This window comes from Erigeron canadensis, chromosome 4 (assembly GCF_010389155.1).
Source record: "Erigeron canadensis isolate Cc75 chromosome 4, C_canadensis_v1, whole genome shotgun sequence".
Classification (NCBI taxonomy): domain Eukaryota; kingdom Viridiplantae; phylum Streptophyta; class Magnoliopsida; order Asterales; family Asteraceae; genus Erigeron; species Erigeron canadensis.
Genome location: NC_057764.1, coordinates 12,084,296 through 12,101,349, shown reverse-complemented (window position 1 = coordinate 12,101,349; position 17,054 = coordinate 12,084,296). Strand labels below are relative to the sequence as shown.

At 35.8% G+C, this 17,054-nt stretch overlaps 1 long non-coding RNA gene across 1 annotated transcript; it reads left to right on the top strand.

The window, feature by feature from the left end:
• The first annotated feature begins 5,548 nt into the window (after window positions 1-5,548).
• Window positions 5,549-8,382, top strand: LOC122598191. Its single transcript, XR_006323553.1, has 3 exons — window positions 5,549-5,896; window positions 6,940-7,148; window positions 8,157-8,382. It is a non-coding gene; the product is annotated as an uncharacterized LOC122598191 (long non-coding RNA).
• Window positions 8,383-17,054: the final 8,672 nt, after the last annotated feature.

Genomic DNA, 17,054 nt, shown 5'->3' with positions numbered 1-17,054 from the left:
GAGGTGGTGAATACTTAAGCCAAGAGTTTAAGGATTATCTTAAAACATGTGGAATTGTCCAACAGCTTACTCCTCCATATACTCCTCAGCACAATGGAGTGTCTGAAAGGAGAAATCGAACCTTGCTAGACATGGTAAGATCAATGATGACCCATACAACTCTTCCATTTTCGCTTTGGGATTATGCTCTAGAGACTATTGTACGCATTCTCAATATGGTTCCAACCAAGAAGATTGACAAGACATCGTACAAATTATGGCATGGAGATGTCCGTAATTTGTCTTACTTAAGAGTCTGGGGATGTGAGGCATTTGTGAAGCGTGATACGCCTGACAAACTTGAACCCAGAACTACTAAGTGCATCTTTGTCGGATACCCTAAGGAAACGATGGGTTACGACTTCTATGATCCCGCCAAAAACAATGTTCGTGTTGCTCGATATGTTGAATTCTTTGAGAAGAAATTAGTTCAAGAGAACAGTGGGAGGGTTGTAGAACTTGATGAGACTCAAGAGGAAGATGTGTCACCTTCTGAAACTCCCAGTAATCATCAACTTGGGGGGAAAAAGTTCAAAGTGATGAACCTCAAGTCGATGATAATGAAGCGATTCCACTTCGTAGGTCCGAAAGGACAAGACGTCCTACCGAAAGACTATGTCTTATGGTAGAAGAAGACGTTGTTGGAGATCTCGATTAGCCTCCGAATTTCAAAGCTGCATTATCAGATCCAGAATCTGACAAATGGCTTGAAGCTACGAAGGTGGAAATGAAATCCATGAAAGACAATCAAGTCTGGAGCTTGTTTTATCTTCCACAAAATGCTCAAACTGTTGGGTGTAAGTGGATCTTCAAAAAGAAGACGGACATGGATGGAAATGTACACACCTATAAAGCTCGTCTCGTGGCGAAAGGTTATACTCAACGTTTCGGTGTTGATTATGATGAAACCTTTTCTCCAGTCGCGGACATTAGAGCTATTAGGATTCTCTTAGCTATAGAAACGTACTATGACTTTGAGATATGGCAAATGGATGTTAAGACTGCCTTCTTAAGTGGTTACTTGGATGAAGAAGTCTATATGGATCAACCGGAAGGTTTTATTGATCCAAAACATCCCAACAAAGTATGCAAGCTTCAAAGGTCCATTTATGGACTAAAGCAAGCATCAAGAAGTTGGAATAAACGGTTTGATGAAGAAATCAAAAAGTCTGGTTTTGTTCAAAATCCCGATGAGCCATGTGTATATCGCAAAGCTAGTGGGAGTAATGTTACTTTCCTTGTCTTATATGTCGATGACATATTAATCAAAGGAAAACACATTCCAATATTGCAAGATGTTAAATCCCATCTTGGAAAGTGTTTTGCCATGAAAGATTTAGATGAAGCAAAATTTATTCTTAGAATCAAGATCTACCGAGATAGATCAAGGCGATTAATTGGACTAAATCAAAGTGCTTATATTGTTAAGATCTTGAAGCGATTCAAGATGGAGAATTCTAAGCGTGGGTTTATACCTATGCAAGTAGGACTTAGTTTATCAATCAAACAAGGTGCTACTACGCCTAGTGAGGTGGAGCGTATGAGTAGAATTCCTTATGTTTCGGCTGTAGGATCTATTATGTATGCGGTTAGATGCACTAGACCCAATGTGGCGTTCGCGCAAAACATCATTAGCCCGATATCAACAGAATCCTGGTGAAAGCCATTGGATTGCTGTTAAAAATATTCTAAAGTACCTACGAGCTACTAAAGATATATTTTTGGTGTATGGAGGAAATCCATATTTAGAGCTCAAAGTGACCGGATATTGTGATGCTGGATTTCAAACTAATAAAGATGACACGAAGTCTCAATCAGGATTCGTCTTCGTTCTTAATGGAGGAGCTGTGGACTGGAAAAGCAAGAAGCAAACCACAGTTGCCATGTCTGCAACAGAGTCTGAGTACATTGCCGCCTCAGAAGCCACAATGGAAGCAGTTTGGATAAGGAAGTTCATTAGTGGGCTAAACGTGATCCCCTCAAATGACTTACCCACTGATATGTACTGTGATAATACTGGTGCATTAATCATTGCCAACGAACCCGGAGTTCAGAAAGGCGCCAGACATTATGCTAGATGATATCACTATGTTCGTGAGCAGATCGAACTAGGGGAGATCAATTTACTCAAAGTTCACACAGATTTTAACTTAGCTGATCCTTTTACAAAAGCATTGTCTAGGCCTAAGCTTGAAAGGCATGCCGAGGGTAGAGGACTTAAATTAGCTAGTTATTTCATGTAAATCTGTTGTTCGGTATTTGGAAAAGAGATGTTAAACAATTTATATTTTCCATAATGAAATAAAGTACTTAATATGTTTGATTTCATTCAATATTAAATTGGGTCCTATATTTACATGGTTAATCCTTGAATATTTTATTTAATATTTTAATATTTTATCAAATATTCTAAATTGTCAATTGTCGATTAATTATATGGGAATATAATTAAACTAAGACAAATATGAGTGATTGGTTATATTCTTGGAATATATAATGGATGGTCCTACCAAACTCACATGATATCCATAGTTGATGCATATCGGACTACCCCACTAACGAATTATCACTTTATGGATCGACGTCATTAAGTGAAATTCGTAAATGGTTACTTTTATTGATCCTTTGACTTGAGATGCAAGTAGGTCAGCATGTATGAATCGCACTTACTAAATATAGTTCTAACTCTCCTGAATAAGGGAGTACATAAAGGGCTATTTTCAGAAAGTGTCGTGAAGTATGATGACTGACACGTGTAGTCAATACAGGATTTGTTCCTTCAATTTTAAAGTTGAAGCATGATACCATTGGCGCCCTCATTTGACTAATTAAGATGTTTGCATGGCCATTTCCAAATAAATCCAGATAGTTCTCGATTATATTTGGTAATTATTAATTAGTTATTGAATGAGAAACATAAACGTTAAATTATGAATTGACCTTGATCCATATTCATATTTAACAAGGTATCTGAACAAAGGGATAATAAATGCCTTAACCATTTAAATATACTTTAAGAAACTATACTTAAATTTTTCCGGAAGCATTGGCGTGTTGCTAGACGCTAACTAATGTTACCACCTTCATTCATTACGAGCTCAAGTGGGAGCTGTTAAATATGATCACGTAAAATGAACGTATGTCCAGAAAGTATTTAAGCCTACGGGGTCACACCTCAACATGAATGTAACTTAATTAATATATTAAATGTAATTTATTAATTAATTTGATCACGAAAAACTAATGATGGTCCGTTAAAAGAGTTAAAAGTTAACGGTACTTAACTAACGGACTTAACGAAGGAGAGTTGGAATTAGAAAACAATTAGGAGTCCCTCTAAAATGTTCCTAGAGGGGCCGTTTGATCAAGGGGTTCCAAAACCCTAAACTTGGTCATCAAGTTTCCTAAACACTATAAATAGAGACCTAAGTCTAATTGTTTTCTACACACAATTCATTAGGTTTTCTAAAACCCTAAAAATCTCTTCTTCTCTCTCTCTCTCTCGGTTCGATCGGTTTCAACAAAATAAAGGGTTCCAGGGTTTTTGTTTGGTTCGAATTAAGGAGGTAGTAACAAAGGGTTGTTCGGTTCGTGATCAAGTACTAGCATACATACATTACAACGTTGTGTGTGCGATCGTAGAGAGGTTTATTTTAAATCTTATTATAAAGGTTTCTTGCTTTATTCTCTCTAATTTAAGGTACGCGTTTTCTATCTTGGTTAATTAATTAACTACATAGATTTTATATTCTGCTGCGTGCTTTGTGATTTGATTTGATAATAGTTATATAACCCAACACTCACCACCACCGCTAACATTACCGCCACGCGCCTCCTTGACCCGTTACGACCACCATCGCCGCCATTACATCACCATTGGAAGTTTAAAACCGGGCCTTGCGTTGGTTCTTGACGGCCGACACATAAAAGGAGAGAGTGAATGAGGGTTCATAAGGCTGTGTTTATTGAAATTGGTGACTGATGGCGGCTTGTGGAGCTTCTGGTAGTGCTTCGGCGATGTGGCAATGACGGTGGGTGGTGGTTGTCAATAACAGGAGACAAATGGGGAGAAATGGTGTTATTCTTTAAGATTTTTATAGATAGAGATCGAGAAGACGGCGGTTGGTGGCGATTTGCTAGTAGGAAAGGCAAGTGGCGACTTTGGTGTTGGAGAGTGTCGCTTTCTCATGAGGGGAAAAGTGATGAAAGTGTTTAGGGTCAAAAATGGGGAAGAATGGTGGTAATTAGGTGTAGTTGGTGACTGTTTCAGGCGATGACCATTTTCCCTGCAGTGGCTCATGGCGGCAGATTTGGCCGGGAATATCCAAGAGAGGGAAAGAGGTGTGTTGAATAGTGTGTTTATTTTTAGGTTTTGTAAAATGAGGGGTTAGGATGATAGTGGGGTTACGGTGTTAGTGGTTATTTATAGTAGAGTTTTTAGGTTGGCTTAAATAGGTTTGGACTATATTACTCTTAGGGTTGACTTTGAATTTGGACCGTCGTCGTCATCATCATACCGCTGCATCGTGCGGACATTTGTCTACTTATATATTCCGTTTAAAAACTGGGTTATCTTTGAAGAGAAAAATGTCCTCAATTAATAAAATTAGATAAGCAAATGTTAATTGACACATAAATATTAAGCAGAAATCTATTACTAATGACGAAACATAGAATTGTATAAGTAAGTTTCTTTTGTTTATAGTGGACTACTTTAACACATAAAACTTGCATTTTATTTGGCATCTCAAAGGACATATATAGCAGAAGATATCTGATCTTAGACATCTTAATTGCCCAAGTCTATGCATATTGAACCTAAGGGATGTTGGTTCATGGAATTAGAATTCCATGAAATTGGAATCTAAATTCCGTTCATTTTCATGTTTGATTGCATGATATGAAATTCGAATTTAGAACATTCCATCAAATTTTTTTAAACACATGTATTTATAATCCTTCACTTATCAGGTGGAATAACATTCCATGAAATTCATTCCACTTTACCAAAATAACCTTCAAACAAATAAACCTTATCTTCCATCTCCACTCTTTCTTCTCCACCCCTTTCTTTTGTAGCCTCACTGTTCTTGATTTCTTCTTTGTTCTTGACTTCGTTCTTTTTTACTTCTCCACCTCAATCTAACTTCTTTGATAGCTCCATGATTTTTCGTGTAACATATTTATATGGGTATAGTTGGTTTTAGTGAATTTGGATATTCGGTGTAAGATATGTCTTTAGTAAACACTTTTGGTTTATTATGTAAATAGAAGGTCGAATTCAAGCCCTTCTAAATCTTGTTTGATTGGGTGGTTTTATCTAACACTTATTTTTTATGCTTGATTATTTGATGGTAAGATGTTTTAATTTGATCATTACAGATTTGACTTCTTGAAATATTATACATATATCCATTTTAATAAATTAAATGCTAAATAAATAAATGAGTGGTTATAAATTATTAAATTATATGTTTTATATATGGGTTTTTCTATTGTGTGCCCAATAGGCACATATTAAGAATTAATTAATTTTTTTTAATTTTTCATATATATATATAAAAAATTAAAAGAAATTAATTAATTCTTAATATAACATCTATCCCTTCCACCACAAAAATGACGATGATTCAAGATTATGATCATCATCATTTTGATATGAAACCAGTTCATCATGATGATGACCAATCTACACAACATCAAGTCCTTATCAATCATCGTATATCAACTCATAGTCACCAGTACGACTAAGTCGTTCGTATATTGCACGAAGAAGAAGACGGTTTAAGTTGTATGTGTCAAGCTGGTTGTTGGGTTGACTTGAAATCCTTTAGTACAGAGTCCAGAGGACCACAAGGTCAGGGTTTCTCCGTTGATCTAAAGCCTTTGCTAGAATTTACTGCCTTTTGATGGAGCGTAGTAATATAGTATGATAAAAAAACAAAAGAAATAGTTGGAGGAAATGCAAAACGAGACCTGTTGTGCCATAATTTACCCATCACATGTTCATTAGTAATATTTTTTAATAGGGCATTAGGGCTGGTCATATTAACCATAACACTTTGTGTCTGGCATTTTGATCAAAATTAGTGTCCAAATAAGTACAAAATTTATATTTTGTCAAAAACAATGTATTGTTATTTGAATGAGATGAGTTGAGACATCTTATAGAACAATATGGGGTTGATTTATAATGATACACCCGCTGAGATTATGAAAGACAGTAACATACGTATATATCACACCATCGTTTATAATGATACAACTGCTGAGATTTCTCTCTTCACTAATGCTAGTACTACTACTGTACTGCTATTTGAACTTTGAGTGAACTCGCCTTTATCTCCAAATTTGGAATTCTCGTTATTGTGTAACAAGGAGATGGTTTTACCGTAACTTGTCAAATTGTTGAACGGTTTTAGCATACCTTTTTCTCTACTATTACCGTAACTTATTTTTTTTTACTATCTTTATTTCCAAATCAAAGCAAATCCAACTAGTATAGTTATTGCTCATGCACGGAATAATACATCTGTTTAAGCAAATACATGTTTTAATTTGATCAATTCACTAGTTTGTATACTCTGGTTACTTGTATTTTGCTCAGTCTTTTCAATATGGTGCTTTAGGCTCGGTCCATTCATCTCAGTCTTTTGTTGCTCGGTTTCTTATACATAACATGATTAACATATTAGTATAGTATGTATGTACTAGTTTGTGCACGGGATAGTACATCTGTTTCAGAAAATACATGTTTTGATTTGATCAGGTCACTAGTTTGTAGAGTCTAGTAACTTGAATTTTTGCTTAGTCCTTTCAGCTCGGTACTTTAGGCCCAGTCCATTCTTGTCGGATCTTTCTTGCTCGTTTCTGATACATAATTTGATTGCTAAAATCTAGGCTGGAAATGAGGTTTTCCTTAAAAGCATTCTAAATCTAACGGAGACTGTAGCAAAAGGATGGGTGAAGAGCTTGGACCCAAATGACATAGTTGGTGGTATAGAGTTGCAATAAAATAAGATGAAATGCTAGTAAGACCTTATGGATTATTCTCTACGATTCAAGTTTCTATTGGTGCAACTATCGCATGGCCTTGCCCGTTCATCTGAGTATGTATTTCTTAAACTTTTCCATTTTCTTGTCTTGGCTGTCTCTTTGGAAGAAAGGAAATGACTTCATTCTCAGATTGATTTTTCAATTATTGGTGTTAGATACACAATAAAACAAAACAGTAAAAAGAAAAAAAGAAAAGAGAAAGTACTTTTAGTTACCATATTACTATAATGCTATACTTTTTGAATGTGTCTTTTAACTGTAATGATAGGGGACAAGATGGTGTGAACTGTGAAGTAGTATTATTTACCAAAAACTTGCATAAAGTTTGATATGTGGGTTGCAGTGTTTAAGACAGTTTCTGTGGAAAACTTTATGGTTAGCTAATTTCTTTAGTTCATGGCATTCTTGTTTGATATTATTAAAATAGGTGCTGAGGTTAGATTTTCTGGTTTGATTAGTTTGGATTTGGTTTTGTTGGGTGTGATTTATGGTTTGTTATGAGTCAGTGCTGATGGGGTTTGGTTGTAGGGTTTGTATTTAGTTGCAGGGTTTGATGGATTGTGTAAAGGGGGTATTGGTAGTTGTTCATTATGGTCAAGTTTATGGTTTTGGATGACACATTTTTATCTTTCTTTACTCTCGGGTATATTCTTTCTTATTTTTCTAGGCTTATTGTGATTGTGATGTATGTGAGTTTGAGTCTATTTTGGCGGCTTAACAACAAGTTAGTTTTGTTGTTCTGACCAGAAATGACCCAATTTTTAGTGAGTTAGAGTAACTACTATTAATGATAACGCTTTAAAAGCATTTCAGGTCTTTTTGTTTATTTAATTTAGTAGATTGTTGGCATACAATGGGATTAATAGTTGCAAATAAGAATAGTTCTGCTTATCTGTAGAGTGTTACTCGTACAATTTATTATCAAATTATAGCAGATTAACTTTTAAACGTGACTGTTGGTTTATATACTCACAGAATAAGATTATTTTTACCCTGATTGCCTCATCTTTATTGCCTCTTTTAACATTCTTAATGCTTACATATAGATGGTTTATTTGTAGGTAGTTCGTGAGGATTGAGGATGCACGATGACTTGCGGTTCTTGAGGATTGAAGAGGCATTATGGATGCTTGTTATTTTTTTCATTGCTTTTAGTTTCTTTTATTATGTTACAAAACTTTATGTTGGATAATGTTATAACTCAATGTTTAGTGTTTTTGTTATGAACATGCACGTTTATTTGAAATATAATAAAATTTTGTTTCTATCATTAGTTGATTTTTTATACACAATAACTATTATGGTTTTATATATTTGGTGGTGTGTTTAATTGTTTAATAAAAGCCATTATTTGAATGTCTTTTAGTAGACTTTTTACAACATTGTGAAAGTGTCCTAATATGTTTTTATTAGGACGCTATTTGGGTTCTTTATAGATATATACTACGACTATAAAATTGGTTTCATAATCTTATTTGAGATATTAGGACCTTTTATTTTGTCCTAAAGCAGCAATTATATTACATTATAAGGGTCTTATAAAGTAACCTTTAAGGACGCTATAATAGGGTACCAAGATAACAAAAGTAGGTAATTACATGTTAGTATGTTACGACATTGCAAAAGTGTCTTAATATGTATCTATTAGGACGCTATTTGAGTTTTACATAGACATATTATGCGACCATAAAATTGGTTTCATAATCTTGTTTGAGATGTTAGGACTTTTTTTTTTGTACTAATGTAACAATGGTATTACATTATAAGGGTCCTATAAACTAACCTTTAAGGACGCTATAATGGGTACTAAAATAACAAAAGTAGGTAATCACATGTTACGACATTGGAAAAGTGTCCTTATATGTATTTGGACTATTAGGACGCTTATGACTTATTAGACCGCCTTACATGAAACCCTTTTACAGTTGGTCCTATTAGACGAAAGGTCCTATAAAGTAGCATTATAGGACGGTTTTGGGCGTCCTAATAGAACCATTTTGTTGTAGTGTATGGTATATAATTAATAGCTTAAAGTTTTTCCTTTTTACTTAGTCCTCTTATACTCTTTCTTAATTTAAACAAATTCTACGATTCATATGACAAACTCTATATTGGAATTGGATTGAAATAAATTACGTACAATACATGCTTCGTCAAAATATATCACGATAATTATATTCATTTTCCAAACAGTGTTATGAATGTAGTTATGTATAAGTGACTTCAACATATCACATATTCGCTTCCAATATTGTAGCATTAACCACACCAAACTTTTGCTAAAATAAACTCTCATTTGTTAAAAAAAACTAGAAGGGAACCCGCGCGTTGCGGCGGTGCTTATAAAATTTGCGTGAATATATAAACAAACCCATGTAAAAGAAAAATGGGTAAATAAGTAATAACTCTCTAGTCTCATGTACCATCATATCCCAAAGCTTACATCACTTAAAACTCATGCACAATAACTCACTATTCTGATGTATAGATCATAAGGTATAATTTATCCACTTGTTTGTCTCGCAATGTGGCAAGAACCTCGCTAAGCCAAAGAAAGTGAGCTATTTTTGTAATAATGTTATTTTTTTTAAAATAAGTAAAGCATAGCACACTGTTCTAATACAATGAAGCATGACAATATGGACACTGAAGCATTTATGAGTCAAACACATCCCACCAAGTCCAGTTAACCCAAATTAAAAAAATTTTGCACAAACCCTTGACATATTTCCGACCTAATGAAAAATCCTCAAAAGAGGTACAACATACAACTATACGGATGCTCAAAGAAGAAAAAATTCAACTTCTCAACTTCGATAAAGTAAAACTTGAGGCGTATATGCGATATACCATATATAGAGACAATAAGCTGCAAAGTACAAACATGTATTTCATCTATAAAGAAACTGACTTGCAAAGTTTGTATTTATATACAATTGAAATGGTTAATTACTTAATTGTACTCCTGATACAATTTAATTAGCATAAGGAATGAGGATTAACTCATGAATTTCATAAAATCCGTTCTAGTAAAGTATGAGTAATACTATGAATTTTAGAATTGTATGTTGTATACTCAACTTTTTTATTTGGCCCATTTGAATTGTTTGAGATAAAACATAACCCGATGACTCATAAGTACCACATGAATGATACTTGCATCATATGACTACATAACGACTAAATTTATAAAGGACATTGAATCCAATCACAACTCTGTTTACACATGAGATTCTAGTTTATCAAACATAAAAATGGTCCAAAATAATAAAGAACATTCACTACATCCTTTTGTTATTGAATGGCAACAATCTTTAGACAAAGTATTAACAGAAATTATTGTAAAAAAGGGTTTTGAAAATACCAGATCGTATGCAAGGTTCAATGAATGGGCTGATTAATTTGTTGAGTGTCGGATATGATGTTGCTGATGGAATGAATGGTGGTGATGATCGGTGGCGACGACCGTCGTCAATTTTTTTCGATTAAAAAGTATATGAAAACTAGAATAAAATAAAATCTTTTAACTAAAAAGAATGGTGCTTATGCATTTTTAAAGGACTATAAAGTGCCATCGTCTGCAAGAAAAAAAAAAGTTAGTGATATATCATCTGGAATGAACAACAAATAATGAAATGTATATATACCATGGGATCCATATCCTCGTCGTCTGCGGTGGACTGTTTCCGGACTTTTAATTTTGACATTGCGGCGGCCTAAAAAAACCAACACAACGTCCTTTTTCTGTATCACTCTATCATGACGATATCACGAATCTTGAGAATACATAACATCGTAAAGGTCCAAAAGATAGATAGAACAATGTAACACCCCAAGATTTTAAGGTAAAAGAAATTAACCCTCTTTTATAGTTTTGGCATTAATTTAATTTCCTAGTATTTTGTTTTTAGATATGGGGTTAATTTAGTTGGAACTTTAGCGGATAGCGGGTAAAATACCCACAAAAGGTGGGATGGGTCGTGGCATCTTCTGATATTGCCAGCCATCCATATGACTTAATCATATTCCACTTCTCTTCTTCTCTACATCTCCATGCAATTTCATCTCTTCTCTTCAAATTCAAAAGCTTAATTCTTCCAATTCAAAAGAATAATCATTGTACTAAACATCACCATCTTATAATTTCCATTCAAGAATCAAAAGTTAGGGTTGTGGGTTTTGGTGGTGGTGGCCGAAAATTTCAAGAAAAAGGGGAAAGGAGGATTTCCAATTTAAATCTTGAACTAACCATTATTTGTGGAGGTAATGAATTCCCCTAACCTAGTTTTCTTCTTTCTTTTGAATTTAGGGTTCATGAATGAACCAAATTGGGGATTTTGCTAGAATTTGTATTATGGTTAATTTTTCCCCAATTCCTTAGTCAACCTAGTTGTCATTGAGTTATAACGACTATGAAAGTAATAAGTGCATGTGATAAATTTTTAAATTGTGAGAAAGGATGGATTTTGCTAGTCATTGAAATGATGATGAAAAAGAGTAGAATGAGCCACCTAATGTTATTGTAAGAATGAAAGTAACTTAATGACAAATGGGTTGGGTTTTGGGTTTAGAAAATGCTAGTGATTGAGCATGATTAGGTTGAGCTAGTCAAGATGTGAATGTAAGCTTATGCATTTTTATGATATGATCATAGGTTGAGCTTGTTGAGCATTATCGTTTTTTTTAGCATTATTGTCCTTGTTGCGGAGGAGGTGAGTAAATTTGCATACCTTTATGTACACGTTGGGTCAATTACCATATAATGTGAATGTTCCAAGTATGGTAATTGATTTGGCGTTAAGCCCATGTGGGGCATAGTTTACGAGGCCTAGAACCTCCCGGGCCTAAGAACCCCGATAGTTGATCGATTGAGGCCTAAGAACCTCCGGTGGCCTAAGAACCCCGATAGATGATCATGATTATGTTGTTTTGCTTATATGGATCCATATATGTATTGATAGTGTGCAAAGTGAGCATGTAAATGTCACATGACGGTGTCATAGGTTACATGTGAAAGTCTTTGCACTTGCCTTCCTTCGTATTCGTAAATGTATGCAAGTATATTCACTAAGCCTTTGCTTATATTTTAGTTGCTTACCTTTTTATAGGTAGTTCCGGAAGAAGAAACTAGTGTTGATTTAGAGCTTGAAGTGATAGACGTGAAGTTTGCAAGATTTAAGGTATTTAGGTCATTCGTGGAAGAATGACGATCTTTTGGTTAGAAGCTTAGAAATCCCTCTCCCCATGGCTCGTGGTACAATTTGTTTTGTTTGTCATGCTTGTGTTAAAATTGTATAATTGATCAAGTGTCAAATTTTGGGTAAATTGTGAAGTTGTATTTTGGGCAAAATAGCGTCAAATGGGTAAATGACCCGTTTGATGGTGTTCATGGATTTTAAAACAAGTTTATGTTGTATGTATGTCATAATGTGTTCATGAAGTTACTTCAAATATCTGGAGAGTGTTTTAAGATGTTCGTTTTACAATTTGAAGGTTTTATGTTGGATCAAATGTTAAATTTGGTGTTAGGGTTGCAGGTCAGGTGGCCACTGCGCCGCAGTGGATTCCCACGAAAACAATATTGGTTCCCGCAGTGGGAGGTGTGTCAAACCCACTGCGGCGCAGTGGGGTATAAATAAAAAAAAAAATTTCTTGTGTTTTCGGTTTATCGAGTCGGGTCCTTTCAAGTTGGTATCAGAGCCAAGGTTTAAGGGATTTAGGTATTCCCCGCATAGAGAGTGCCTAGACTTAAACCTTAGTTGAGACTCGACCTTAGGTTTCCGAAAGTTTATATGGGACCGAAAGATGTGTTTAATGATGCTAGTTTATCAATTTGCTAGTATTTGAAGCACAATAATAAGCCGGCCTTATTGTGGTTGGAATATTAACGGATTTATAAACTAACGGCATCCAAGGGAATTTTGAAATGAGGATCTTTTTTTTATTGAAATAATTTTCAATTTAAATAAAAAAAGCGTTGCCTTGAATCAGTTTTCTATATAATATATATATTTTTTTATTCATTCATTTTTTTTGTCAGCTACTTTTACTCTAACTAATTGGTATTATCTAATAAAAATCAAAACAGTGACAAATCATGTAATAATGTGCTAATATGAACTATCCAGACTTAATCCAAAAATAGTGACGAACTCAATCTATTCTTAGAAACCAAGAATATCCCAACCCGATACAATTGGACAACCCCAAACCATCCACTAGCATAGGCAACCAATGACCCACCATGACTTCAACTATCGGTGTGGCTAGGAAAGGTTTATATTTGTGGTGAATTTAATAACAAAGAACATGCTAATGACAACATGATTTCTATTGTTTCTTGAACTAAAAATGAGTGCAACATAAGGGTTTTCACAAGTGCTTCACTAACCAGTGTAGTTAGCTACTAAGCAAATTAACAAAACGTGTACACAACAAATGTTTACAAAACAAGGCGTGAACATACAAAAAACAAAGGTTTCAATCCTAAATTTGCCTTTTCCTCATCTAGTTATCCTATATCACCGAAGTGATCTGACTGTGATCTCGAAACGATTAACTAGGACAAGTTCTAGAATCAACGCAATCACCGACACACTCATAGCAAAAAAGAAATGAGCATAGAAAATGTATGCTCCAACACCTATCAATCTAAAAGTGATTCACAATTCTCACACATTTGGGTGTTTTGGTGTTATAAGCATGCTAGTCATGTTATTAATCCATAAAGGATTGCCTAATTAATCAATCAACACACATTCCACCATCTAAAGTTTCTACCAAAGGGTGTATTCAAATTGCTCATTAATATCAATAAATTAGGTGACAAAAGCAATTAATTACAAGGGTAAGCAAGCAAAAGGTTAAAATTCCACTAAAATACTTGACTTTTTTCTATTTACCACTCCCCCACACTTCAGTTGGAAAATCCCATCAATGTCCAATGAACTAAGGCCAACTATAGGAAATAGGGAAAAGTAAACAGTAAAGATCATAAGAAACAAGAAATGTCGAGTGTAACTGTTCCAATGCTTAAATTGATGCCACAAAAAAATGAACGTTAAACTTACTGCTAGCATATGCATATGAATATCGCTTGCTATCAAGCATGAACAAACACATTAACACATACTAGAAATACCAATCCAATAACTAACCACAACCAACAACTAAGATTTAATTCACAAACACAAAAAAAGGAAAATGCAAAATTTAAATAACAAAATAAAAGGCACGGGTTGCCTCCCGAGGAGTGCTTAATTTATTTATGAGTTGTTAGCTAGATTCTTACCCAAAAAACTACCATGGTGGGGTCTCTGACGCCCCTACACTTAAAGTGTTGGGCGGTCTACCCTTAAACGGTGAAAAACAATTACCTTTCACCTTTGTCAAAACCCAATCATTTGCTCATCCAGAAGTATCAGCCACCAGCATTAACTCCTCTTTCTTCGTTGTTGACAAACTCGAGCACATCTCTTGAGAAAACCTCATGTTACCATGAGAAACAACAAACTTCAAACGACCGTATAGTTTACGGATCTTAGCACATGGGCCATCCGTTGGTGTAGAAACAAGCACTGCTGTTGATTTCAACTCAACCTCTTTTCCCTCTAGCTTCTTGTCCAGCCATTCATCAATCTGTACATCCAAAGAACTGACACAAGCAGTTTCAACAAAGTTAGCGACATTAGGTAAAGAAATAGAACAAGTATTTAAAAATGTCACTGACTCATTCCCTGCTCTCAATGTAAGCTTGCTACGACCAGCCTCAAGTTTAGCATCGGCCGTAGCAAGGAACGGTCTTCACAGAATGAGTGGCACATTTAATGCTTCATCTGCATCAATAATTACAAAATATATAGGATAAACCAAACCACCGGCCTTAACTAACGCATTTTCTAAGATCCCCATAGGTCTTATTTCAGATTTATCGACCAAATGGATTTTCATGATAATCGGTTTCGCTTCTCCTAAGTTCAGCTTAGAATATATAGATGAAGGCATTAAATTAATGCTTGCACCTAATTCTGTTAATGATCGTTTTACAGACAAATTACCAATTTTACACGGAATATTAAAACTACCTGGATCCCTACGTTTCTCGGGTAATTTACCTGTCACTTCCGTTGAACAAACATCATCAAACATTGTAGTTGCCACCTTCACCAGATTTTTCTTAATCATCAAAATTTGCCTCAAACGCTTCGCATAACATGGCATTTGCACAATTGCATCTAAAAATGGAAAATTAATATGCAACTTACTTAAATGACTTACAAATTTCTCCATTTGCTCTTTCATCTAATCCTTCACCAATCGTTAAGGAAATGGAATCTTCGGTTGATAAGGCTTCATCGTTGGCTTTTCAACTGGTTTGCATGGAATGGCCGGAGTCTGCACGACTGTGTTCGGCTCCATCTCTACCTCATCATCAACCATCTCCTCGTCTTCTTGAACCTGCACCACTGGTGTAACATCATCAGGTAAAGGGTTAGTTGAGTTATAAGTGAAACACACCAATGGTATGTGGCACATACATCTCAACAAATAACTTCGTCTCCTCTTAAGCTTAATTTTGTGGCACATGCACATAACATGTGCCAGATATTTGCATCTTTAGCTTCTTCCCTTTGCTTTTCTAGATCCAAAACTTCCCACACTCATCCATAAACGTCCATGAGCTTATAACTTACCATATTTAAGCCATTTCTTCCACGGAACCTGATGGACATGAAACACTCGAACATACCATAAAGCATCAAAATATATACACATATATCTCGAATTTAAGCATAAATTGGCCGAAAACATTGTGGGAAATATATATAAAGTTGGACACATCAGATCCCCCTCGAGAACTCAACGATTATTCGACCCTGACTATATCCTCCGAAACTATGGTGGCATCCAAGAGACCATAAGACCGCTGCGGAGGATGGGAACATTAACCAGTACTAGCAGGATATTAAACATTGACGATGAGACGGGGGATAATTATGACGCCGACACTCCCCCACGAGGATTACGGCAAAATCCCTGAGACCTAAGGCCAAGAATAGGTGCTAGATCTGGCTCCGGACTAAATGGCGAACGCCTTCGATCCCGAACCCCTCCACATCAGCCGCTGCCTCGATCAACCAGGTTCCAAGGCCGGAAGACATGACCCCGACCGACTTCTTTCAACAAGCCGACGTAGTTCTTGGTGACACAGGGGCTGAGGCCCAACAAACCAATATGCCACAAGAAGGCTCCGGACCTGCTCAAAACGCTCAGTATGTTCCAATGAACGTCGGAGGAAATGGTACCAGTTTGAAGTACAACACTCCTGGTTATAGCTACCCGTCAGGCCCCAAGGCCCACTTGGACAGTACTATGTTAATCAATCCCTACCTCTCTGGAAAGCTCACATGGACCGCAGCTAGGGGCTCAACAATATAACCCCCAATAGTGTGGAACCCAACCCATGGGTAACCCACAAGAGCTCCGTATGGTAACCAACCTACGGGACAACAATTCAATAGATAACTGCATAATGCGCAACACTACACTGCACAACAATATGCCACCCAGTTCAGGGGATCTCACAAAGCTTATGAGGGCAACAGTTTGTCACGCAGACTCTAGGGAATTCGCTTTATATAGCCACCAAAATTGGAGAACCCCTGGTACCAGAATATTTTGGAAATGCAGCCTGTCAGGGGCAGTACCGAAAACTCCATGTTTGCCGCCTGGATACAGAACTACCCGCTTCCGAAGGATATGAAATACCCCTTTCACTTGGTGACGTATGATGGAAAAAACGACCCCGATGATTTTTTGGAAGCATTTGAAGGGGTTGCGGAAATGAAGCTATGGAATGTACCAGTTGCGTGTCGAGCATTCAGGTATGCCTTAGAAAGAGATGTCAGGGAATGGCTTAAAAGTGTCACGAAGGGGTCAAATGTCAATCACTAGTTTTG